The following is a 27,504-nucleotide window of genomic DNA, read 5'->3' as shown; positions in this document are numbered from 1 at the left end:
CTAAAAACCATTATTCCCGAAATGTCAAAGAATCAAGAAGATTGCAGAGTAATGGTAGAAAATTGTTGATGAAATAATGCGTGCTTTTAATATTTATTATCATCATGGCCCCCACAAGGGGGGGCTGACAGGGCTCTAGCCTGGGGGCCCGGCGTGGCGGGTCGACCTGATAAGTGAGATAAACACACATCACAAATTTGCCCTAATGGGAAAAAAAGTCGCCTGCTGCGCTATTTTATGTGTAGAATCTTATCAGAGTGTGACGATATTCCACAACTCCATAATTCAAATGGATTTATTTAACTATACAAAAAAAAACACTAAAAATACACCGAACACCCATAATTTCACCTGAAACAACATTTAGAAAATGGTTCTGTAAAAAGTCCCACTGCCTTTAACCCTAGTGATGGGTAGGGGGGCCCGCTTCAAGATGTGGGGGCCATGATTATCATATTGGCTTTCTGAAAGTCAAATTATTCATCAAAACTTAAATCTTACAAAATTACAGGAAGAAGATGGTGTTTTCCATCCTTTCGCAAATTAAAATTCGTACATTTTTTTAGAAGTTCGAATTGCTCTGTATAATATTTATACCTTAAATTTGATTGTGTCGTGTTCCGACTCCACTCAAGATTCTTAAAAAAATCAGTTTCTGGAATACCAAGCCAATATACCGCACATTATTCGCAGTCTTTGCGTGACAGTTGGTTACGGTTTTAAAAATAGAGCCCCGATTCGTTAGCGGCCAATAAAAACATATCATTTTGTTGTTCTGACGTTCACTCATCTATCTTTGTTATATTTTTTAATTGGCGCTATGGACAATTGGTGAGTAGAACGACATGGACACGATGATCTCGGGATACACGTGAACCAAATTAGATCGATCTATATTATGGAGAAAAACATGGCAATTTATAAAAATACAAAGTTTTTTTTACTCTCGTGACGTATATACAAATAGTATATAATTATCTACGATAATGTATTTATTACATCGATCTAAACGATAGCTTACGATACTGCTTTCAGTAATCTCAGTTTAATTAATATAGTCAGGATGTTTGAAAACCTATTACAATTGTGGTGTCTGGTATCAAAATTGGTCAAATCCATTATGTTTTTCAATTCTAAGCAGGAAGCCATATGAAACCTTGGTCTGGCATCTACAAAAATAATTTATCAAAGTTGATCAAATCCAATGTTATTCCATGTTTTTTTTTTTTACATAAGTACCTACATTTTTCATGGAATAACATTGGATATGTTAAACTTTGATAAATTATTTTTGTAGATGCTAAAGCCAAGTTTCATGCGGCTTACTTAGAATTGAAAAACATAATGGATTTGACCAATTTTGAGACCATACAACATGATTGTAACCAACAATTTGTGTGACATTTTTATTGAGAAATTTTATATAAAACCCTTTAGTTAGGTAGGTACATTTACCGTTTTCGACCTCAATTTAAAACATTTATCTATATACAATTACACAAGTTTAAAATATAATCATCTCCTTTGATAAGGGGTCGTCCATATATGATGGCACGCTGTTGTAGAAATTGTAATGTGGCAAAACTAACAAAATATGAAGGAACTATTTTTTTGAAACGAAAATATTCCGTGAGAACGTTATATCTACTGAAATCAATGTAATTTTCAAGGAATTGATATTTTAACGAATGGGAAGGAGGGTTCAAAAATCTGATGTAATCTTTACAGGGAGGTAAAATAGTTGGTGACCATGGGGGACGAGTGATGATAAAAAAATACAGAAAATCGTGTGACATAATTATTTATGGACGAGCCCTAGCTTCATCATGTAATAATAGGTTGTAATTAGTAATAATTATATTTCTCATAACGAAACAAATAGCGACTCTTTGTTATAAAAATGAAATGAAATCATTTTTTTTAAATAATGTATTACCTGCATGGGTAAAATAATTTATAAGTATTATATTTTTAACTAAATTATTATGCCTCACAGTTAGACACTAAGACTGATAGTAATATGTACCTAACGATAAAAAAATAGCTGTAAAGTTTACGGTCTTGAAAAATACTTTCTATATTAAATTATGACCTTTGTGAAGGTACATAGTAATCGTAATTTTCCAGTAATAAAAAAAAACATAACTTGAGTACTGATAAGTTAGTTCATTCTTATGATAACATTAATAACAAAAGAAAACGGATTATTAAAATATCATACATACCCATAATGTTGTACCAATTCCATGTTTGCAAGAAAATCAGATGACTTGAAATACTCGTAGTAGGTAAAAATAATATAGCTATAGATATTATACCATCGTAAATCGTCTGGTGTTCGAATTTAGAACTAAGCTCATCACTCATCAGTCATCACAGTGTAAAAAGTATTTAAGGCTATACTTCAGTTGAGGCATGGTCTAAAAAGGTCGTGGCTAGGCGATGCGCGGATTGTGCAAATGACGCGTGCCGAACGAAATATAATTTGTCATAAAAATCCAACATGCGTCAATTTAATGTTAGGTTTATTGTTATATTACTAATAATAATAGTATATTCATTGACATGTTTTCTTTTTTAAGTACATACGTAAAGTTTTTTAGTCATCTTTACACGATTTAAGAATATTTTCATCCGACGCCATGACAAAACAAATCGACGTGCGCACACCTCGACTGTCGGTCTCCGATTGGCGAGTCCAGGCGACGAGTGAGAAATTTCGTCGCACGTAGTAGGTACGTAAGTACGCTCTTAATGGTATGTTAAATGTTAGCATATGGCGCCCTCGCTCAGCGGACAACTTGTACTGGTGGATCATAAGCCAGACAGATGAAAGTTTGCCAGTCACAATACACTAAATTGTATCAACAATACAAATAGGTAGATCGTAAGTATAACCTATGCAACATAGTACATAACTGTTATTATCAGTATTTATCAGATCTCATAATATAGCCAATAAAAAAACGTTACTAAAATAACATTATATACAATACAAAAATAGTACATACACATTGTCAATAGGATAATAAACAGATTGTTCCCAATATGATTCCATCATTATGTTAAACGGGAGCAATTTAAATTTATTGTTTGAAAAATAGATCAAGAATTATTATCAGTGTAAATTAGACTACAGATTGAACATTTACTTGTTGATAATATTGTTTTAAATTAGATAAGTAGATATGTATATCATAATAGCATTGATATATTTTATCGAATTTATGATAAGGTAGTGTAACTAACAATTAACAATTATCTATTCGATGGTGAAGTTTAACTAGGGTATCAGTTTTGCACCCCTTTGCACAAATTTGCCATATTTTAATATATCTATATTATTCTAAACTAGTCAGATTCATTAATACCACAAAACGATAAGTCAGGTTTTGATATTTGACTATTTTCTCTCAATTGCAAATTTGTCATTTTTTTTTTTACTAGATATTAAGTAGGTACATTAAAAAAATGAATTTAAAATAAAATGAAGAGTTTAAAAACACAGTTCACATTGGATTTAATAAATTACCGTTAAATGATGTTGTGTTTACATTCAATACTGTGTATTTGAAAAAAAACAGTTTAAATAAATTAATAATTTAAATCACTACTTCCTCTGTTGAGTATCTAATTAAACTAACATTATTGCGAGATAAGCTAACGAAAAGTGAGCGATTTCCTCAATAAACAGATTACCATAATTGAACGAATACTAAAGTGCACCAGTGACCGAGTTTGAGAAAAACGACATCAAAGTAAAATACGCGATGCGATTGTATGTTCTACATAACTATTCTACGATATTTCGTATCGAAATAAATATTATGCAGTCTAACATTACAGTCGATGTAATACAAGCATTAAAATTTTGGTCGTAAGTGCAAAATCTGGCTAGCTGCATTTTAAATAGTTTAGTTTAGATGGAGATTGATCGAAAAATAAGATTTAAACTACAATAATTACACGAACTCAATACAAATGATAAATAACATATTTTAACTTCATATCAGATATCAGCCCGCGATGGTCGAGTAGTAACGTATCAATTTGGTAAGTTAAGGGTCTCGGGTTGAAATCCCCGGTTTAGTAAAATTCACGTATTGTTTTTCAGCGTGTTTGAATCCAGAGCATGGCCTAATAGGTTGAGCAAGTGACTAACATCCATTTCTCGTAAAAAAAATCCACACCGGATTGTAGAGCCAATTGAACAAAATTAGATAAACGTTTCCTTCAGTTTTTGGCAATGATGCTGTTAGTAAATTTGAAGTTTAGTAATATAATATTGCCAAAATGTCCGCGATATGTCGATGTCTTTAGTATTTTAAAGGATGGCTATTCAGGTCAAAGATTCAAATGAGATACGTTGTTAATAATAACATTTAAACACAAAAATTCACGTTAGGAATAAAATGGTAGTACTTAATATACGTTTCATATTTTACAGTCAATTTATTCAACTTGGTCACCGGTACACTTGCATTCTTTCAATCTTCAGAACCACATAATATTTTCTTCATACTCACTGTTGTTGAATGTAAGGCCCGTTTCAGACGGGACACCAGTGTCGCGCTCAATATAATATAGGAGGCCTTTTTATTCGAATAAAAGGGCCTTTGTATTATGTTTATAAACGCCCAGAGCTAATGAGACAATGCATAATTTCGCGTTATAAATTAGAACATAAAACTGGCTGCGGTAATAAAAACATGTGTATCGGCGGCTTGAGAATGTAGCGGCAGACGGAAAAGTGTACCGGACACGCTTTGAATCATTAGCTCGGGGCGTTCATACACATAATACAAAGGCCCCTTTATTCGAATACAAATGCCTCCTTATTATATACGAGCGCGACACCGGTGTCCCGTCTGAAACGGGCCTAAGTTTAAATGGTTTATAATATAGTACTCGTAAGTGTTATAGCAAGCAAAGAAGAAATATATCAATTTTTTAAGAGCTCAGTCAATCGAATCTTTATTTTATTCATGAAGGGGTATCAGCATTAATCAAGGTGTCGGAATTAATGATGCTTTGATAGCAGCATTAGGCTTCTGTGTACGGATCATCGTTTTTGTACAATTAGATTACGAAAAAAATATTCAGTTACCGAGGCAGCCAACTATGATATAAAAAAACTGCACGATTACTGAAGAAAAAATGTAATAGAAAGCTTTAAAAAATAAATCAATATAAATTAAAAGCCAAGTACCTACCTACTTATGCAGTATGCCTACATTTTATTATGTAATATAGTAATAAAATATTGTCTTGGTCAGTAGGTATTTTATATTAGTGGTCAGTGATAAAAATACTGGATATATCGATAATTATAATAGTCAGTATTATTCCCAGAAATTCGCTAAGATTTAAAGTATTTTTTTTTATTTAATCTCAATTGGGATTACAACGTAAAATTGTTTTTATTAACAATTTATATTGCAGTGCACAATGAACAGCGTTTATAGTGAAGTGCATTTTAGTGCAATTTCGTATTATTTTGTTATTAGCAACATAATAAAATGTTCAAATGTTGAAAAAATAACGCTTCCATCATAATATAAATTAATAGTATAAGGAATAGCGTCAGTCTCATGAAGAAAGTTGTATCGGTTGGATTAAAGATTATGATTTTGTTTTTATTTAAAAAATATTTTTCCTCATTTACTTGTAATAACATTATGAAAAATAAATTTTAATAATTAAAACATACAATTAAAAGTAGATACACAAAGGTATTTTTATGATTTCTGGAAGCATGAAATAATTCCGAGAAAAAGATTAATAATTATGGTCCATAAATTAAACAGAAAATTCACCGTAAGTTTATCACAAAGGTATGCAAGTACCTATTTATAATTACATAAAAAATGTTTATTCATGTAACATAAATACACTAGTATTTTTTCTTAATTAATTGCTCCATTTCGACATCCATATAATAAGTATGTAAGTAAGTATTAACAATTAAAACGGTATCAAAGTTTTAAAATAAATTTGAAGCGGTTGTTTTAAATTTTGAATGATGAAGTATGTATCCTATCAGATCGTTATTATTTGAAAACGAAGTGGAAACATACAAGATATTAAGTCGTGATAGTGTAAAATAATACATGGGTTAGCCAAACGTACCAATAATCACTAAAATTAAAATATTCATGATACTGCCCACATAAGATAGGTGTATACGATTGAAGATGTTCTTTGAAGTCATTACATTTTATAAAATCGGCGCAGATTGGGGAGAAGTAGAAAAAGCAGGATGAGAATTTAGGGTTAATCCGAGAGACATAAAACACTGTCATTTTCGGTTTGGAAGGGATCGTCCCGTAATTTCAATAAGAAAAATGTAACCTACATTTAATTGTATACATTTGTCATTAGGCCTATTTTTACATCTGGGGTTTTCAAGTGGCGAAACATATACTTACAGAAACAAAAACTAAATATTCTTATAAATGGTTAATTTTTATATTACATGTCTTGCAGTTTTTACGAGTCTTACGTATTCCAGAAGTAGCTTACGAGCAGGACTGGACCGATTAGGTGCAAATAAAATGACAGATCCAACATGGATGTCTGTCCCATAATGGTTGCGGACAAAGTGGACACCCGCGGCACGTACTCGCGCGTGCACGTCAGATCTCTTGCGGTCTGCCTTCCATTTCGTACAATACGAGAGGACGTGACAGGCCTGCGGACACAATATTATATCAAAACGTATCTCTACATCCGCGGAAATGGTGCCGCTTTGAGATGGCATGAATGAGAGAACCCATCTACATCATGACGACGTTCAGTGCATTGTGTGAACTAGGGGTTATTTCTGAATTCTCGCAGATGTAATGTATGCTTTATTAATATGCAAATAAACGTGCGTGTTTTAAATAAATTATCAATTAAAAAAAAAACCTAAATCTAGAACGTGTAAAACGTTATAAAATAAAGAAATTCTACACTGGGAGAAAAACATGGTCATTGATTCATTCGTACGATAAAATAAAAATAAATAAATATTAGTATATTACCCCGTTTACACGTGCTTTTATTTACTCCCGATAGTACATATTATCGCGGCCATAACAAAAAAATGCACGTGTAAACACGTATTATCGTGCAAGTAGCAAGATTGCATGCATGTATCGAAAAAGTTCAGAAGCTTCTGAATTTCCACGCAATAATTGGTACTTGCGGTGCGCATGCGTAGTAGAACGATAGTGGCGAACCTGCCGGAAGAAATACGAAATACACCACACAGAATATTTTGACGTCTACAGATTATCTACGTACTTGTCCTAACCTGTCTGAATCTGTCAAATAGCACCATACGATGACAACTAACATAGCGTCTCGCTTACGCTTGAAGAATGAGATTGAAGAGACAGTCAGAACTTTTACGTATATTCAGTTATTATCGCAATAGTTTAAAATACGCAACACAAAAGAATAATTAATTGTAGGTATTTGTGGTTGGCAACCAATGTTACGATAGTAATTATGAAGAGCATACTTCAGTGAAACGGCAAATAATTTTCAGCAATAGATAGGACGTAATTTCGCAAGCGTTCCAATCGGAGAGCGATAGTCGACCTGTGAGTACGTCAATTGGTTTTGTGATAGTTTCAATGACCAATACAATGCATTGTGATATGTGTAAAATTTCAAGTTTAACTGAAAAATACATCATGTAGACCCCAAGTAAAGATAATAAAAATGATATTCACCAATTCCACGAAGTCGCTGTTATAATTTTTAACTGTGTGACATAGGTACCTACTATACTATAGATAGAATATAGAATGTCATATAGCAGGTTCCAGGGGGTATATTATATAAAAGTCACAGCCTCATCATATTGAGAAGAGAGAAAAACTCATGACATGACCAAAATTTGTTTTGTGTATCGAAAATACCAGTGCTTGGTGTGTATAATAATAACATTATGACTTGTCACTTTCCATTCACAGCAGAGTTCCGAAACAAAAGGCGTTAATTGAAAGGCCATTGTTTAATTAATAATTAATTTATTTTGGCGTTTTGTTTATTTTCTAGAAAGCAGGATGCGGTGAGACCCACTTGACGGATATTCGGCAAACTAATCGTCACCGGGTCGTCATGGACAACCAAAAAATGAGCACATGTAGATAGAAGCGTAATATTACTCCGTTTGAAAATGTATGCTAATATTAATCACGTTTAAAAAAATGATGACATTAGGCACGTGGGTAGGTATGTTCTATTAATTATATAATTTAATATTCGTTTTGGTAAAGGCGCCAAAAACTTAAAAAAAAAAAACCCAAAAATTTGTAGGTACCTATTACTCGTAAAGTTATCAACTGGTGATTTAATTCAATTAATTTGCATCACGATACACATGGTAATACGCGCCCACCTTGGAGCAGAGGCCAGAGTACAACACGCATATTGAGATTTGTTTGCATCTAGCGACTTGCTAAACATACGTGGTATTTTTTCAATCACCTTTAAATGGATTTGGATCCAGCGTATAAATTAATACATATTATATTAACCAATCCAGTGGGTCTATTCTATACTTACCGACCGCTAAAGTGATAAAGTGATAAATACTACGGCTAACTAGGGTAGGTTTGTATCAAAGTATTAGCACTTTTTGCAACAATTACAACCAACTTATTGTAATTGTTACAATAAGTGCTAATACTTTGATACAAACCTACCCTAAGTTTGATATTATTTATCACTTTATCACTTTAGCGGTCGATAAGTATAGAATACACCCACTACCTATAAGTACATATTAGTGGTTATTAATATCAAATATTCAATCACAAAAAATATTTAACAAAAGCTTTAAAACTGGTAAATATAGTTATTATTTCGAAATAACGAATATTTGTTAAGTAGGTACTTAATATGCAGTGTGAACAAGATGTTATCCATTCTTTCAAGCAAAACAGAATTGAAAATTGTGATGCCTTAAATTGTGAGGCCTGTGACAGCTGCCTCTCTAATATGGCGTGGATATATCAATATGGGAATGTTCTTTTTATAAAGCTATTAGTGCTATTACACATCTACAGTGGCGGGTGTAAGGGTGTGGAGAGTCCACGCACTGAATGATTTTGAGGCTCCTCACGATAAAAAAATAAAATAGAAGCCATAAAAAAACTAAGAACAAACTATATCAGTGTATATCTTTTTAGGTATGTGGAGGCCCGACTCAGAATGGTTTTCGGACTCCTCACAAATTAAATACGCATCATTTTAAGATTTTCTATTGTATGAGTATTTTGCATGGAGGTTTTAATTTTTAACCCTCTTTCAAATGTTTGAACGAATCGTAAGTAAATCGCCACTGCACGCACATTCATGATTATTGATTATGTATCGATTGACACTATTAGCAAACGTACAGTTTATGTTTATAAATAATTATAGTTATAGACAGTGAATCGGTTACAATGGAATATCTCTATTTGCGCTTATTTTCGGTCGATTTTCAGGTGGTGTCATCAACCGTTTAACAATTTAAATGAAAAAAAAACGCGACAGAATTATGTCAAATTTAATAGCCGCTTTTGTTTGCCTTTTGTCTTGCAAGCGTAAAAAAGTCACACGGACAATATTCATTCATGAAAATTATTTTCTAAATAATACGTGGCGCGATAGAATCTTGCCGTTTTAAAAACGCCGACAAGCCAATGAAAGAATATAGATAAGTAACCTCGCAACGCCAAAAACACCACGAAAGACGTGAAGTGTGTTTATATTTGGAAAATGAGTGATTGAGTAAAGAATTGTCAGGATGTGTACATATACCTGTAGTATAAAACTAGATTATTTCGGATAAATTTAGAACAAAGGAAGAGTTTTATTGAAACACAGCTAGTAAAACAAAAGCCAATAACAATATGAGGTAATAAATAGATGCTCTAAACCAGCGCTGTCCAACTTCTTTTAGGCCGCGGGCCATTTTTTCTTTAGCAAACATTTCGGGGCCAAAGAGGATAGGTAAATCAAAAGTCAGTTAATGTCAATTCAAGTTATTTTTTTATACAAAAAAATCAAAAATAACTCATAACTAGAAATAATAAAAACAATAAATAGATATTATTAAATTATTTAATTTTTTTCGGACCAAGGACCGGACTTTCGATCGATCAAGGGATGACGTTTGGCAAAATGTTGGCCGACGAATAAAACTAATTAGTCATATTTATTTATATGTAACGCAATATTTTAATTCTCGTCTTTTTAAATTTTTTCAAGCTAGTAAAATTAAGCAGTATATTTCTTGGATTTGAAAAGTATTTTTAATATCCAGTATTATAATGAAATGGTTTCATATTTTAATGTATGATGGGTAATTGTGATGAAAAATTTGCTGTACTTATAGCTCGCGGCTGCAAAAAAAATTAGCGGGCCGCCAGTTGGACAGCGCTAGTAAAATTAACATCAGTCAAACGTATAAATGTATAAGTATGAAATACTCGAAATAACCATTACTTACATTGTTTTATTTATTGAAATAGGTACTACCGTGAAAGACTAGGTTACATGTCAATTGTACGTATTACATTTCACCGTAGCACAGTTCGCCGTGAGCTTTCTTATCGGAAAGAGATGATACTGTCATCTCTATAGCACCGAGATGAAAAAAATTACGCGTTGTTCTTGGAGCATTTTGATAACCGATTTTGGCAAAATTAAAGAATTAAAGAATGAAAACCTAACCTTACCTAATTTAACAAATGATCCAGTATATCGGCTACTTTCAAAATTTGGTTGCCGCTGGCTTCCTTTAAAGTAAACCGACAAGAACCGTGTTTTATTTAGAGATGACACTAGTACATAGTACTAAAGAGGTTGGACGGTATTTAATATACGACACTTTATATTTCCGATACCATTTCAAGGTGAAGTGTGATACGGCGAACTGCATACGCACAAAATTCCGGACACGGAAAAACCATCATTAACCTAGATTAAGAGACCATGTATGATTATGAATTTTGTGTAGGTAATATGTAATTCCACACTTTATTGGTTTGCCGATTCCTGTGAGGTCTTTCGACTAGAAAACATACATTTGTCATATTTCCAGAACATTAATTTATAAACGATATTACGCATCGGTTCATTCTCTTGTGGGGTCTTCTAACCAAACAGGAAGGATGACCGAAATGGCAAGATCAACCAACACCAGATACAATTTAAGGTGTGATTTTCAGAATATTTTCTGAGAAGGAACCTAAATATGTTGTCACATTTCCTTTCGATAAAATATCGGACATCATTATGACGTGTTCAACAATAAGCCGTTATTTACAATACTTATTAGAATACTACTACACGACATAGTGTATGGGAAAGACAGTGTTGATGTATCTTTCATTGAGTTTCTTGACTAACTAACGCCAGGACAACTAGACGACGAGACAACCGGACGGCGAACGGATTAATGAAACTACTACCTACCTGTAATAAAGAAAGGTTTATGGTTGTTGCAAAGATTCAATTCAATGGCGTGTATGAAAATTTCAATCTTTACCGAAATACAATAATTGCAAAATGCAAATTATTACGCATAATATATATATTGCACAAACCGTCAACGGCGTCAACAAATGAACTATTAATAGTATTGATTTATATTACAGATCATTGTCATGTGTGTATTGATATCATCCGCTACAATAAATGCTAGCAACAAGTGCCACTGTAGAATGATTTACCTATACATAAAGGATTCAAAACATTTTTTTAAATGAGTTGCCGGTGGACTAATAAAACATATTATTATGCAGTGAGAACAAATAATTTAATATTTTAAAATTTGTATTAGTGTTCATGTTGTGTCATTTATGATCAAACTGTGGGATAACATAACTATGATGAATTATTTCTTAACGTTCTCTAATATTGCTAATTATAAAGGTATTATATAAATAAACAAGTTGCGGGTATTGTTAAAATACATTATTATTTCATTCATCTAGCGAATCAATCAAAAACGAATTATTATTGTATTTTTCAATATAAATGAAAAACAATGCACTTTAGACACTTACACAATAGTTTTTTTATGAAATAGTTCAATTATTATTAGACCTTGATGACGAAATAAAAACAATGAATTTCATATTTATGCTGACTTTGATAGACATTAAAAAATAGTGTTAAACTTAAAAAAAACATTACAATGGCAGAAAACAACTGACTTTTCCGTGTGAATTTTCATCATGGACTATTAAAATAAAATGTACAGTTGATCACGGACAAAGATAGCTGAATTTATATTTTCCGGATAGGAATAGCGTTACACGTACCTACAATAATGGTGAAACAATACCGTAGAAGGCTTTGCATTTCCATAAAAAGAATATTGTATTATGGGAGAGTGGACGCAAAAGCGCTAAGGGCCATCACGACTTAAGTACCTACTTGTGGAATTTCGTTAAAGCATTGGACATTTTGAAAACTGTAGATTTTTTGAGTGTTTACTTCACGTCACAACACATCACGTTTACTTCAGACGACGTGGTACGTATTATCAAAAAAAAAAATATAAATATATATTACGATATTCTTGTGACAACTACCAGGGCTGATCTTCACTTACAGTGTACCGTCTGCTACTCGGAATAAATCGTTGGAGCTGCAGTCATATCAATCACGGAAGTTATAAATCTCTGCTAGTAATACCGCGCTGCTCTTTTCTTGGACAATGAGCTGTGGATAGTGTACGTTTGTCCTCACAATAACGCCGAGGTTGAGGAGTTGCCACTTCATAACTTTGAATTCCGGCTCTAAGATGACAATTGTGTACCTACTTACTATATTTAAAAAATATTTTTTACATACATTATCCATTTATTTATTTATTACTTAGGTACTACATATTATATTAATACGAGTAAATATCGTTTGATCTAATTTTATCCGAGATAATCAGGCAAAAAGGGGTAGGTATCAATTTAGTAAAAAGTGAAAAGTTATAAAGCGAATATTCTACTGTAGATTTCTAGTTTTGATGTCACGCAGAACTCCACGGTTTTTCCCTATTCGTTTAAGGGGTTACATGTAAATTGTACGTAAAACATTTCACCGTGGCACAGTTTGCCGTGAGATTTCTTATCGGAAAGATATGACCGTATACTATATACGGTATCCAACTTTATTAGATTCAATATGAACATTAATTCAATTTTCATAGCTGATTTTGGCAAAATTCATGAATTCAAGAATGAAAACCTAGCCTAACCTAACAAATTATCCAGTATATCACCTATTTTCAAAATTTATTTGCTGCTGGCTTCCTGTTGTAAAGTGTAAACAGACACGAACCGTGTTTTATTTACACATGAATTTTATGTCAGTACTATACGACCCAAAGAGATTGGACGGTCTTTAATATACGGTCATATATTTCCGATACCAACATGTCACGGTGAAGTGTGATACGGCGAACTGCATACGTACAAGTTTCCGGACACGCGTTGAAGGACGTCCAACCTTTATATTCCTGTCAATCCAAGGAATTTTAAATGTCTCTATAAGTAAATCCATATTTCCAAGGTCAACTTGTCTACTTAAAACGTAAATTTAGTTTTATATAAAATCCACACGATTATGAAACGGTTGTCGACTATTTTTATTTATTGCTCACGTAAGTAAACAAAAGCTCATATTCACTAATCAATATTTGACCAATTAGTGAATCATCAGCCAATAACTGAACCAAAAATAAACACAATTTTTGGCAAACAGCAGATCTATATTTGATTTAATGACAGCAGGGTCAATGAATTTTTCAATGGCATCACACAGTATTGGCATCAACTGACCTAGAGATTGATTATAATTTAATGATCAATATTCACTGTCCGATGAAGGATTGTCTAACCTACGACATTGTATTAGTTAAAAGTATTCCAACGAAATATATCATTTTTTTACTTATCAATTTATCAGAGAGCTGAGCTATCTTCTTAATACATTTTTTTTATATAATAAAATATAACCCAGCCAAGCATTATGTGGGAGTTACATAATGATTACAATTAAATATGCCAATTATACAACAGGATTCTTATTAAGGTGAGGCCATGGCCCCCACAAGCGGGGGGGGGGCTGACAGGGCTCTAGCCTAGGGGCCCGGCGTGATGAGTCGACCAGATGAGTGAGATAAACACAGACTCTGCCATAATAGTAAAAAAAGTCGCCTGCGGCGCTATTTTACTTGAATAATTATTAATAATTTAAACATTTGATTGTACGATATATAATTTTATATTGTATTTATATTATAATAATTTTTAACTGTGTGGCGATACTCGACATTTCCATAATTCAAATGTATGTAAATGGAAGGGGAAAATACAACAAAATTGCTAAAAATACACCATCATTTTACCGCGTACAACATGGAAAACGCTAATGTAGCGCGTCACACTGCCTTTACCCCTAGTGTTAGGTAGGGGGGCTCGCAAAACATCCTAGCTTTGGGGCCCGCTTCAGGATGTGGGGGCCATGGGTAAGGTTAGTAATCTAAACTGCATTTAAATGTAGGTATGACAATAAATCTCTATCATAAAAGTATTCTATGTCGTGATAGGTATAGAATAGCACCCTGGCCGCTGACATGACAGTCAAACGGTAAACAAGGTATGTAAGTGGTAAATATGATAAATAATAATACAATATCACAAGTGTTGATTGCTCTCTTCCGAGTCACGTATAAACAATCACTGCCAGGCGTTCAACATGAAACATTACAACACCCACTATTCGCATAAAAATTTCCCCAACACTAACGTTTTAGCTATACATTATGTGTAATGCAACTATTGATTGAAACCAAAACTAAGATCCAATAAGAATACACGCCAGCTGAAGTCCTACTGTTGGACTTCCCTAAAGATTGAAGGAAACTAATCGCACCGTGAGTGTAAAACCAAGGTATGTGCAAATTACATGGTTTGTAGATATAAGGGTTTGAAGTTTTCATTTTGTCAGGATAAATAGAGTTTCTAAAATAAAACCATAATATTTGGTGTATATGTACATTATGACATGTTCTTTATTAATTTAATTTTTTTCATATAAATCCATTAATTTTTTTTTTTTTTTTGGAAATATTAATAACCATATTTTTGCTTTTTCGTACAAGGTGGTTGTTAGTAATTTTGAACAATCACAAACACCCAGGCTTTGAGAAAAACACACATGTTTTTGTCATGACCGGGAATCGAACCCAGAACTCTCGGGTGGAAGGCCAGCGCCTTACCCACTACACCACGAGAGCCGCCAATCCATTAACATTACAAGTTTTAGCAGTTGCTATGGTTTTACACTTTCATGACGCATAGAAAATGTTGATATTTCGCAGTTACCTGAATTTTGCAGTGAGATTTTTCTTGGGAACTTTGGTAATACCATTATAATATAATATATTAATATTAAATAAATCAAGAATGATATTCACCTATAATAATTTGATATTTTAAGCTTACTAACTATAATTTATTAAAATAGATGCATACAATTTAAAACCAAAATAAAAATAGCAAATTACAATAATTGTAATGTTTTTTATAATTAATTTTATCGACGTCAATTATTATCTGAATCTGTATTGAAATGTGTAATAAAAATTGTGGTGTATTTCTGGTATCACTTGTGATGAACCTATGAAATCAAGTCATTTATTTTTGCTTCGGAGATCTGAGGTGGTTTTATAAATGCTTTGTCTAGTTGAGGTTGTACTGATTGACGTCCGCGCTGACGTTTTCTAATATTTATTACATCAAACACTTCTTGTTCATACTTATTTTTATAGAACAGGCAATAAGCATTGCTTTTCCTCACTTCAATAACGCGAATGTCTACCCAACTAACCTTTTCACTATTATCGTTGAGTTGAAAATTATTGCCCATTTCATTTACTAACTTGTGAAAATCAAAAATCTCGTCAGTGCTAATTTCTGACACTTTGTATGGTTTATTGTTTATTTTTATTAGCCATTTGAATCACTGGAATCCACTGTATTGGTGTATAAATTGGACCTGACTTCAAGACTCTTTTTTTGTTTTTCTATGCAAGAGTGCATAGAGTCACCCTCGTTCTGGATGTGTCCTACGACCAAAAAGTTGTGTGTGATTTTTGGGATATTCAAATTCTGGACGGCGTATAAATACATTGCTGTAATGAATTTATTTTTATTCTGTCAGGCACAATTATCCGAATAAAAAATGACTTCCTTCCCAATTGATTGGTCTTCAAAAAATCTTAAAACACAAGAACCAATTTCATTGGCCCCTTTGTTTACAGTCCCTTCATGCTAAACAAAACAGTAACTATTTTTATTATTAATGTCAAAGATGGTAAAATTATAGGTTGAAAGCTTTCTTTTATAATATAGCACTGATATCTGGGCATTTGGTATTGATAATACGGCCTGCAGATCATAGCAACATACTATTTTATTGTTGGTTACTGCCTCTTCAACGTGTTTCGCCGTCTGTGTTCTCGATAATTGTTTATTTTTTTGATGAATGTCATATTTAACTTGAATTATTTTTCTCTTCGCTGCTGCAATTTTTATATTTTTCACAAAAGTCACATAGGTTCTTGTTTGGTTGAAAAAAGCCTATATTATAATGGGTATTGTTCCTCTTGCAAACCAGCAGCATCCTTATCTATATCCAACATGGGTTCTTCAGCATCAGGAAATGTACTTGTCACATTTTTGAAAATCTGTAAAATCTGTGTTGTATTGTAAAAACAAACATATCGGAGATCTGATTGATATACTGTTGTGTTAATTGAAAGAATTTATTATTGTAGGTGCATAAAATAAATACATACATAAGATAAGTCGATAATAATAGGTTTTATAACAATAATAATATTAAGGTTAGTTTTGTATATAATTTTAGTATATGTATCAGAATGTCTCACCCTTTTAGAAGTTTTTTCAGCTTTTAAAGCTGACTCCACCATCATCATCACAAAATAAACTGCACTATATTATTTGAATCAAAGGAAACAATAATGTGTTGTAGAATACGTCTGGATGCGTTATGAAAGTCTTAACACTGAATCATTTCAATAATTGCCTGCTATCACGATAATAAAAACAACGCTACATTGACCAAAAGAATGCGTCTGATGCTCGGGTTTCACTATTAGTCATCATAGATAATGTAAAACCAAATCATGTGCGGATATTGTGGTTTTACATTAACAATGGAAGTAAATCATTGTATTAGTCCAGGATCCCATAGATTTTTCGTATACATAATATGCGGAACGCATTCTGAAAATTGGAATAGGTTCTAGGGGTCACAAAGATATATAATGTCGATGTTGCTAGGCGATATTAGTGTTCATTTTTTTTAATTGCGGTTTTAATTTTTTTTCTTATAACCCACCAAAAATTGTTCTGAGTTCTTCAATAAAACCAAGACCGAATCAGGGATTGAAAAATTGTACCATGCCATCGGCATGGTCGTAGAACGGTTCGTCCCGTTTGAAAAAAATAAAAATAGCGGGTAGTGCAATGTGTTCAAAATTATCGATTCTTAGGATCCTCCTTGGCTTAAATTATTTTATTTAGTAGCATTTTTGTATAGAATCAACCAGATTGGTTTATTTACTATATGACATTAGTTTTAGTAATATGGTTAATCCAGAAACAGTGTAGGTTGCATAATATATAGGTAGGTGAAACACTAAGTACACATTTATTAAAAAAAAAGAAACAACAAGTCAAGCGTTCAAACTCCTTTAAGTATCATCATCACAGTTTTTACAAACACTACTTACACATTTGCGCAATGATATAGATGTCAAAGCCGATTTCTTATAACTACACGATAATGTACGGCAAAGATTTACCCTACCCTATTGTAAAAATATCTAATCATTTGATTTCAATACAAACTAGCTTTAACAAAATAAAATAGTCCTGACAAAGCAGCCCACACCACTATTAGAATTATTGTATTGTGTTATTATTTCAGAATTTCTAACAGTGTTTACATATTATGAAGACATTTGAAAATGTCATATTTAGGCAATAAATTAGGTAAGTATACGAATGAAATATTTATTAAGATTATACCTCAGCTGGGGCACGGTCTAAAACGATCGTGACTACGCGACGCGAAGATTGTGCAAACGACGCCTGCACAACAAAACATAATTTGTCATAAAAATTCAACACGCGTCCATTTAATGTTCTTTTTATTGTACTATTAGTAACAATAATAATATATTCATTGGCATGTTTTCTTTTTCAAGTAAATGGGTAACGTTTTTTTAGTCATCTTTACACGATTTAAGAATTAATACCCCCGTCGCCATCGCGAAACAATTTGACGTGTTCACAGCTCGACTTTCACTTTCCGATTGCCAGCGATTCCAAAATTTCGTTGCACCTATAGTTGAAAATTATTTGTCATTTCACTGAAGTATGCTCTTAAATAATTAAATAGTGGTGTGAAAAGTTTTATTGAGGCTGTTTTGACCGTGCCACTTGTTTTCGTGGGACTAATTTGTCTTCTAACCGTGTGACTAGAAGCTTTTATAACATTTTTTTTTCAACACAGTATTGCCATGGTTATAGGTCTATGGTCAAAAGTGGAGGTTGATAGTTTTTATTGTGCAACGGCCAGAATCTGACGGGTAGGCTTTCGTACATCAGAGCCCATGGTGGTCGATGTATTCTTGAAACAAGTATATAGAATTTAAAAGCTTGGGATGAGATATAAATATTTTTAATCCAGTTAACTATCGATTTACCAAGTCGTATTAACCAGGCGGCATTATCATACTATCAAATTTGCTGCTTAAGAATATGTGTTTTATACATTTGCATTATATTTTGTGATCCACCATCGTTTCGAGAATCGATAATTAAGGGGGGACATGCTCGGCGTAGGTCAAAATGGAGCTTTTATTGCATTTTCAAACCATGATCCTGGACATTCCTTAAACGTTGTAGATAATATATTTATATAATTTTGAAGGATTATTATCCTTTATATTTATTTTAAACATTTGATGACCGCATAAAGTATTTGTATTACATAAAATAGTATTCTTTTAAACCTCTCGCTCTAATGTTTTAGAATATAGTCATATTTCGGTACATGAATGTGCAGTGGTGTTAAGATTTTTTACGTTTATTAATTTTTAAACGCATTTATAAAACCATTAGTATAATTTATGACGAGATAATTTTAGTAAAATATTCACGATAAAAAATTATATTGATAATCTCTGTGATCCCAAATTTGACAAGAATTAGGCATTTTATTATTTAGAAAATCGCCAAGATTAACACATTTGAAGATAATTCTAAAGATACTAATTATAAGCTATGTATTTGACCATTCAAGTTTGATAAACATCCTACGAATAATGATTGCTTTATAATAATTAATGACCTAAGAATAAGGTAGTGTTTTTTTTAAATACGCCATTTCTTTTGGAATTCTCCAGTGGTTAAGCTACAACATACGGCCGTAGCCATAAATTGACAAACTATAATTAAAGTAAAACATCAAATGTTTAAAATAAATATAAAGTTTAATTAGGCTTCAAAATTATATAAATAGATTATCTACAACGTTTAAGGAATGTCCAGGATCATGGTTTGAAAATACAATAAAAACTCAATTTTGACCTACGCTGAGCATGTGGGCCGTTAAAGGAATTATTTTCGCATTGAAAGTTATATGTATATTGCAGTAGTTTAGATGGTACAGTGAGTACTTGCCACACTACACTATATACCGAATTGAGCAATAAAAATTGATAATTTGCGTATATAATAATATGTAATGTAACCAGATTGGACATTTTATTTTCAATTTGGAATGTTTTCTGGTATACACCACAAGAGTGCAACAATCTCAGAGATGACTAATGTCATTAACAATGTCTACCGTATAAGAACTACTTTGGCACTTATGTCTGAAGGTATCTCACCGGCCAGGTATCAACGCAAGTGCATTGACCGCTGAGCAATGTTTACCTGTGAATGATAAAGGTACAGATTACACGGCGCCTAAATAATCGCGAGCATTCGATAATTACTAAAACCTATTTATCTCTATAATAAGTCTTGCATTTATTTGTCAAATGGTTTAGTGAAAGTATTGCAAAAAACTGTATTGATGGAAATAACTACATGATTATTAACGTTGAATCATTTTCATGTGCGGGGTGGCAAATTCGTCAAAGATACAAAAAATAGACACACGGTAAAAACTTACCTATTTTAATACAAATATCTAGTATTTACTATATAAACAATACCTAGTGAAATAAACGCGAATGTAAGTAGGTAGGTATATTCTTTTATTTATAAGTCGATCATCCGCCCTTGGAAGTGCGGTCAATGTAGCAGAAAAGGGTATAAGTAACTTATTATATTCTTTGTCGGTTCTGTGAGAGGGTAAGGCCATGACAGATGCCGAAATATGGCCCATATATTTTCAATGTATACAGATATAATAGGACTAATTCACTAATCAAAAGACTTTTGTTACTCGCCAGTGGAGTGCTATTTTCCAGGGTTATTGTGGGTGCAGTATAATAATGAGTACAAGTATGCAGCGAAGTAAATCTGCAAGTCTGTCCACCCTTATAATCATCTAATAACATACATCGATTCAATATTAGGGGAAATTACATTTTAGTGTGTTCACGGTGGCCGCGTGGCTTAAGCGTTGGACTATAACGTCGTGGGTCCTAGGTTCTAATCCTGGGTCTGGCAAGTACATATATTGTTTTTCAATTTGTGCGTGTCAGGGTATGGACCTAATAGGTTGAGCAAGTGGTTGACATCCATTTCTCGTAAAAAAACAAAATCTGTCAATACAAACCTCTACTCTTTGGAGGCCCATATGATCCTATTTAGGATCGGACATGGTCGAAAGAAAGTGTAACCTGTCGGTTTTAACGTGAGTTTCTTTTTTTTATCGTATTTTATTTTCAAACTAGAACAATAATATAAATATTTATATTAGCTGTATAATCCATTTTTGCAAGAAAATCCATGAAAAATAAAATTGGAGGTGTCAAACCTTCTTTATATCACATGACATAATCGATTTTACTAAATTGTTTCTTTAAACACTTATATCGTATGATTTTGGGGCGGTTTTACAAGATATGTGAACATATATTATGTGAAATTACTAAACAAAATGCAATCCGCATAACCACCAGAGGTTAGGAGGACATTGAGAACGTCATCAGTTCACATCGCAGGAAATGGAAGTTCGCAATATGAGCCACCTATCCGACTGTAGATAGTTGGAAAATAGCACATTAGCTGATCAACCTACGCTTTGATTTGCGGTAGGGGATTATAGTAAATAAATTTCACATCTCAGAATTGCTCAAGTATGCTAAGTTTCGAGAACAGGCCTTGCGGCAGTTATCGGAAATCCTACGGTATCATAAGGAATCAATTTATAACATACGTGACTAGGAGCGAAATGCAGAAACATTTGTCATAACTAAAATTTCCTTAGCAGAAAACACTATGCAGAAACATTGTCCTTAGTTAAGATAATTTCTATTGAAAATAATACCATATTTAAAAATTCTCTTTCCTATAGTTTAGGTAAATTATTTTATAATTGTTAAACGATGAAAAAAATATGACAACTGCATTTTATAAATGCAATAACTATAAATACATATTAATATTTAATTATAATACTATTATGTTTCCGTTATAAGTCCTTGTACGTGATTCCACAGGCACCTCAAGATATTTTTTTAACATGGTAACACTAGCGTCAAGTGTCATTCTTCACCTGGGATTTTGTATTTCTGCGGGCTGGCGTATAAAAGTAAAATAATATTCTCGAAGTACATGCCAAACGAATTAACACTATCAATATCCATATTGATATACATTTTAAATGAATTTGAGTGTATGGACTGCTTTATAGACATGCGAATTTATTTTGACAGCAGCTGTCAGTGGTAAATGGTAATACAGAAGGGGGCGTGTTAATAACAAAAGTAGTCTATGGTTAAGGATTCCTTAACTCTATACTCAGGATTGTCTATAGTTAAGTCCTGCTTTTCGGCGACTTATCCTTAGGATCGAAATCTTAGATTGTGCATTCCGCTCTAGGTATACGGCCTCTTATCACACACAAGAAAAGATGCGATAAACTACGGATATTCAAGGGGTTTCAATCTTGCTTGCGTCATCTCAGTAATCTTCAGATAAACTTACATATCATTGATATCCAAAATACTGCGAGTTTAGCTAATATCCATCTGTTGCCCTATTTTGAATTTCTTGCACAAATTACACACAGAAATATGCTGTCTTTAAATAGCATGACATACTTGTTAAAGTTAATTTAGTTATCCCAATGCATCTTAGTTATGGTACAATTAATTCAAATCACGATGCAATTTATAAACGGACAGTCGAAAAAATAATTGTCGTTTTCGTACTGCTGTGATTTTAGTGCATCTCTAATTGCATTATATTCGCCGGATAAGCACACAAATTACCGGTGCTAAATACTGGTTAAAAATAATACAATACGGGCGCTCATATCACTTAAATGCCATAAAGCACACTTCGTTGAACACATAAAGTCAAACAGGTAGAAAGTGATTCAGCTTTTTATAATGACAGCTTAAAACATTATAATTATTATTATAAAAAGTTTTTAAAACGGCTTAGTAATGCATTTAATTAAATTCGTAATCATTAATAATTTAAATTTAACTCATTATTACAAGTTAATTAAAGTCTTTTCGACAAAAATAAGTTGAAGTTATAGTATTTCCGGGATACTAATGATAGGTAGGTAATAATGTTTTTTTTCAATATGATGATGTAGATGCACATTTTGGGTAACTGGAAGTCACGTTATTACACCCATGTCAACGGTAACCGGATAAACGCCGCCTGGACAAAACCACTCCGGACAACCTGTCAATAATCCCCTGTTTAAACAACCCTCCCCGTATAAAAGTAACATAAATAGGGAGGTAAAAGTTTAAGGGGATTTTTTCCATAGTCATAATAATATACAAACATACAGGTTGTCACTGCACTGTAACCTGTAACAATCCGTCAAAACGATTGTTTGTGAAAAAATACCTCGTCTTGTAATAGTGATGATAACGCGATTTTTCAAGCAGCGTCAAGATGAATGGGTATTGTTAGAGTGGTCGCAGTATTAGTATAGTTACATAACAATGTAATTATAATAAAGAAATTAAATCAATGATTTTTTTACATGACTATGTAGGTACACGGTTAGCATTTTATTCACTATACTGACCCGTGTGAAAGTTTTTTTACGCGACACAATCGGAAATAGTGAGCAACAAACTCCGTAAAGATGCGTATCACGATTCTATCGCGGTATTGCATAAATTGCATTGTCATGCCGAGGAGTGCTACGCGTAATTTGCAACAATTATAACCATGGTCAACAACCTGGTGATATATCTTAAGATAATTACAAAATTATTCACAATATTATACAATATGTGCTTGGTTATAAAAACAATGCGACAAGTCGATTGTAGAAAGCGTAATAATTAATAAGAGCGATACGGTTGCATTTATATTTGAGTTTCCTTAAGGCTATATATATCTCAGTTGAGGCACGCGTGCAGAAAACATAATTTGTCATAAAAATCCAACATGCGTCCATTTAATGTTATGTTTATTGTTATATTAGTAGTAATAATAATATTTTCATTGGCATGTTTTCTTTTTCAAGTAAATGGGTAACGTTTTTTAGTCATCTTTACACGATTTAAGAATTAATTCCAACGTCGTCATCACGAAATAAATTGACGTGTTCACAGCTCGACTTTCGCTCTCCGATTGCCAGCGAGTTCGAAATTTCGTCGCACCTATAGTTGAAAATTATTTACTGTTTCACTGAAATATCCTCTTAAGTAAGTCCTTGGCACGACAATCAGTTACATTCGTTTTATATAAATTCATTCTAAATAGTAAATTTACATCCTATAGTTAATGTCCAAATTCCCCATCGGAAACCTAAACACAATAGCGCATCTATTATATACACAAGACTGCTATCGGTGGTTATTGAGGATAGTTTTTCATATTTTTGCATTGAAGTATTATAATTTGAACAATAAGTTAGTCGTAATTTGTTACAATAAGTGCTATGTTTTAACAGCAATTCTCTTGGCTGTGCTAATTTTTAGAGCGAGATAGATAGTTTTGACTGTTTAGATGGCTAACTTATTGTAACAATTATAATAACTCAATACAAAAGTATGATAAACTATCCTCGGTAACCGCCGGTAACAGTCTTGTGTATACAATGGATGCGCTGAACCGAATAAAACCAATCTCGAATTCCCGAGAAAATAAATATACTTGATTTCGGGAATTCTCGAATCTCGAGAAATCACAAGCTCTACTCTCAGTATGTAGCACATGAGTTAATGACAGTAGGTATGTAGGTATTTACTTAATTACTTATGTAATATTTCCAGTCGTACAATAATTATTACGATAAACGAGAGTGGTAGAAACATTCCATCAGTTTTTTTTTTATAAAGTGCAGACATAATTGATTATAGCATTATTTAGAAACTTAGTAGGTCACAAAAAAAAACTAAAAACCGGATTGTCTAGCCGCCATGGTAATCCACTAATCTTAAAAGTAGTAAAAAATCCGGTTGTGCTATACGATATAGGTACCTGTCTAGTGTCTAGTAACAGATATTCACAGAAAATATAGCGACATTAGAGCACGCATACTGCTAATAAACATTTCTCAAAATAATAATATGATATGAAACTATCAAATTGCTACACATTGGTGAAAGGAATAAAAAGTCTACCGTCAACTCTTATCAAGCGAATAAGAAGATCAATCGTGTTATTGTAGTATCCACTATTATCGGCTTTTCTTGGCGGTACCTATATAAAAATTGCTTTACAAATACGTGTTTCGCTCACATCGTGAGATTTAACATTCAAACATTAGCATTACTAGCATTTTATTCCTAAAATAACTTAAATACTCTCAAATATCGAAGACAACAATAAACATTGGTGGTTATAAATTTGCATAGCAATTACTGAGACTGGGTATACATCGGAAAAACACAATGGGCATACACTATTATATAATAGGGTAAATAAACATATTAAATGCCTAAAAAGTATTTTTTCCGAATTTGCAAACCAACTAATAGAATAATTACAAGATAAAAAAAACTTTTTATATAAGTACTTACAACGTTTTTAAATTTTCTGTTGAATTATTATGCTCAAACTTGTACTTGATATGAAGTAAATAAAAAACAAACAAACAAATATATAGAATACTGAAATGTCATTTTGATTTCCATAGTAACGCACGTATATATTAATAGTTTTGTTGCTAGGACCACCCCTTAGCAACCAATAATAGTCTTTTACTTTTTACGGCTTTTTCTGAAATAACTTTCCGTACAAAACAGAATTAACTGAACATGAATTCAATTCTGCTTAAAGATGGCTAAAAGTACTAAAAACATGCATTGGCATCGTGTTCCGATATATTCTAAAAGTTTCAAATGTCTAGCTAATTGGGAAGTTAGTTAAAAATCGATTGCAAGATTTGTACTGGACAAACAAGAATACGAGCTAAAAAAACGTGGTAAAATAAATATAGTCCGACCATTATCTATTTGGGACCTTACTAATTGTGGTACTCGAGATGATAAGACGTTTTGGCTTGTGTATAGATCTCACTAATTATTTATGTAACCTACCCGTGGTAGATAGGTAGAGATAGTCTAGTAACACCTCGTCAATAAAATACAACTACAAAATAATTTCGTAGAAAGACACACGAAGACTTGAACTACGTTAAGGTAAACGACAGAAACTCGAAATGCTTTCGATTCGAGGGGTGGAGTGGTAGATAATTACGATATGACAATATTATATATGAATACGTTTTTTTCGATACTAATTTATACTGAGATAACATGCTTCCTTGCCCCGGAAAAACAATCCTCGAAAAGTTACATTTTGAATCGGATGCTCACTAGCTCGGTAAAAGGACGACTCATCCATCACTGATCCCTTATATTATTGTATTATTTTGTTGGTAATACTATCTACATCTACAATAACAAACGTTACATATTTTTTAATCAAATTGATGTAACAAAAAGAAATACAAGTTTTATATTGAGTTTAATACAAGAATTTCTTGCAGCGTCTTCTGTAAGTATGTGTTAGTTTGTTGTCCCGGAAAAACATAGTCATAAATTAGTGCATCCAGCGATCCAGCCTGTACAAACAACCTTATCCATATACAATTCAATATGTTTTCGCGTGCTTAATCTACCTCATTTATAATATAACTTTGCATTTACAGCGGGATAAGTAGTATTAAATTTAAATAAAACTAATACATATATTAACATTATTATAATAAATTAACGAAGTATTGGACAAAATATAATCAGCAGATTCGAAAAGAAAAATTAATTAACTTGTAACAACGAAATAGATCCGAGCATCTAGTTATATATGTGTATAATTAAATAAGCTGTCCACTGGGAGTGATAGAAGTGAAATAAATATACCAATGGGCTTGCTAGATAATATATTTACCATCGAAAGTAAAATGTATTATCATTAATGTAACGCTCCTAACAAATTAATTATAAAAACACTTTCAAAACGTTTTTTTATATGAATTATTCACTCAATAAAATTATCATCATTTTATTTGTTTTGTCTGGGCGTGGTTCTTTAAAAATACTTGCTTAGAATTGTTAATCACTTGCATTGTTTCATCCGATGACTTATGTAGGCATACTTGATGCAAGAAAAAAAATGTAGATGTAATGAACGATCATTGAGTTTAAAATGAATTAACTCAATATAAAGTAAACTAGCCTTTAAATAAATGGCATATTGGCGAATCCTAAGCTTCAGGCATGCGATAAAACAGAGTTACATACAATTTTCAAGGTTGTGTCTATTTCGATACTACTTTGCTTTTCTCTTTGAAATTCTAATATTAAAATCAACTTGCAGTACATACTTACATAATAATATGATCTACTATAGATATTCTTTGACGTATTTTAAATATGTGTATATTTAATCCGGCATCCGTACAGATTTTATTCATTCGTAATAAACACATACCTACATATAGATGAAACTCTTGGAAAATCGAACTATACCTGCGTTGAAATAATTCGCATACTTCATTAATATGATATTATTCTGCCTAACGCGTCTTCCACTCAACGCCAGATATGTATTGTAAAAAATAATAAATTGTACCTCAATTTACAATTAATCCATGTCCGATCCTAATAAGATTATATGGGCGTCCAGAGTGGAGGATTGTATTAACATATTTTGTTTTTACGAGAAATGGATGTCAGCCACTTACTCAACCTATTAGGTCCATACTCTGACTCATACACACATAGAAAAACAATATGTGTAGGTACTTGTC

The 27,504-nt window shown here is 32.5% G+C and overlaps 1 protein-coding gene across 3 annotated transcripts in view; it reads right to left on the bottom strand.

The window, feature by feature from the left end:
- The window catches only part of Actn (alpha actinin), a 134,115-nt gene that overhangs the window by 20,793 nt on the left and 85,818 nt on the right, over nucleotides 1-27,504 (bottom strand). The window lies entirely within an intron of this gene.

The sequence above is a fragment of the Rhyacophila brunnea genome, unplaced genomic scaffold (genome assembly GCF_057557595.1).
Source record: "Rhyacophila brunnea isolate RB1 unplaced genomic scaffold, BYU_Rbru_1.0 scaffold_21, whole genome shotgun sequence".
Lineage (NCBI taxonomy): Eukaryota > Metazoa > Arthropoda > Insecta > Trichoptera > Rhyacophilidae > Rhyacophila > Rhyacophila brunnea.
Note: the sequence above shows the minus strand (reverse complement) of the source record. Positions and strands in the feature narration are given on the sequence as shown.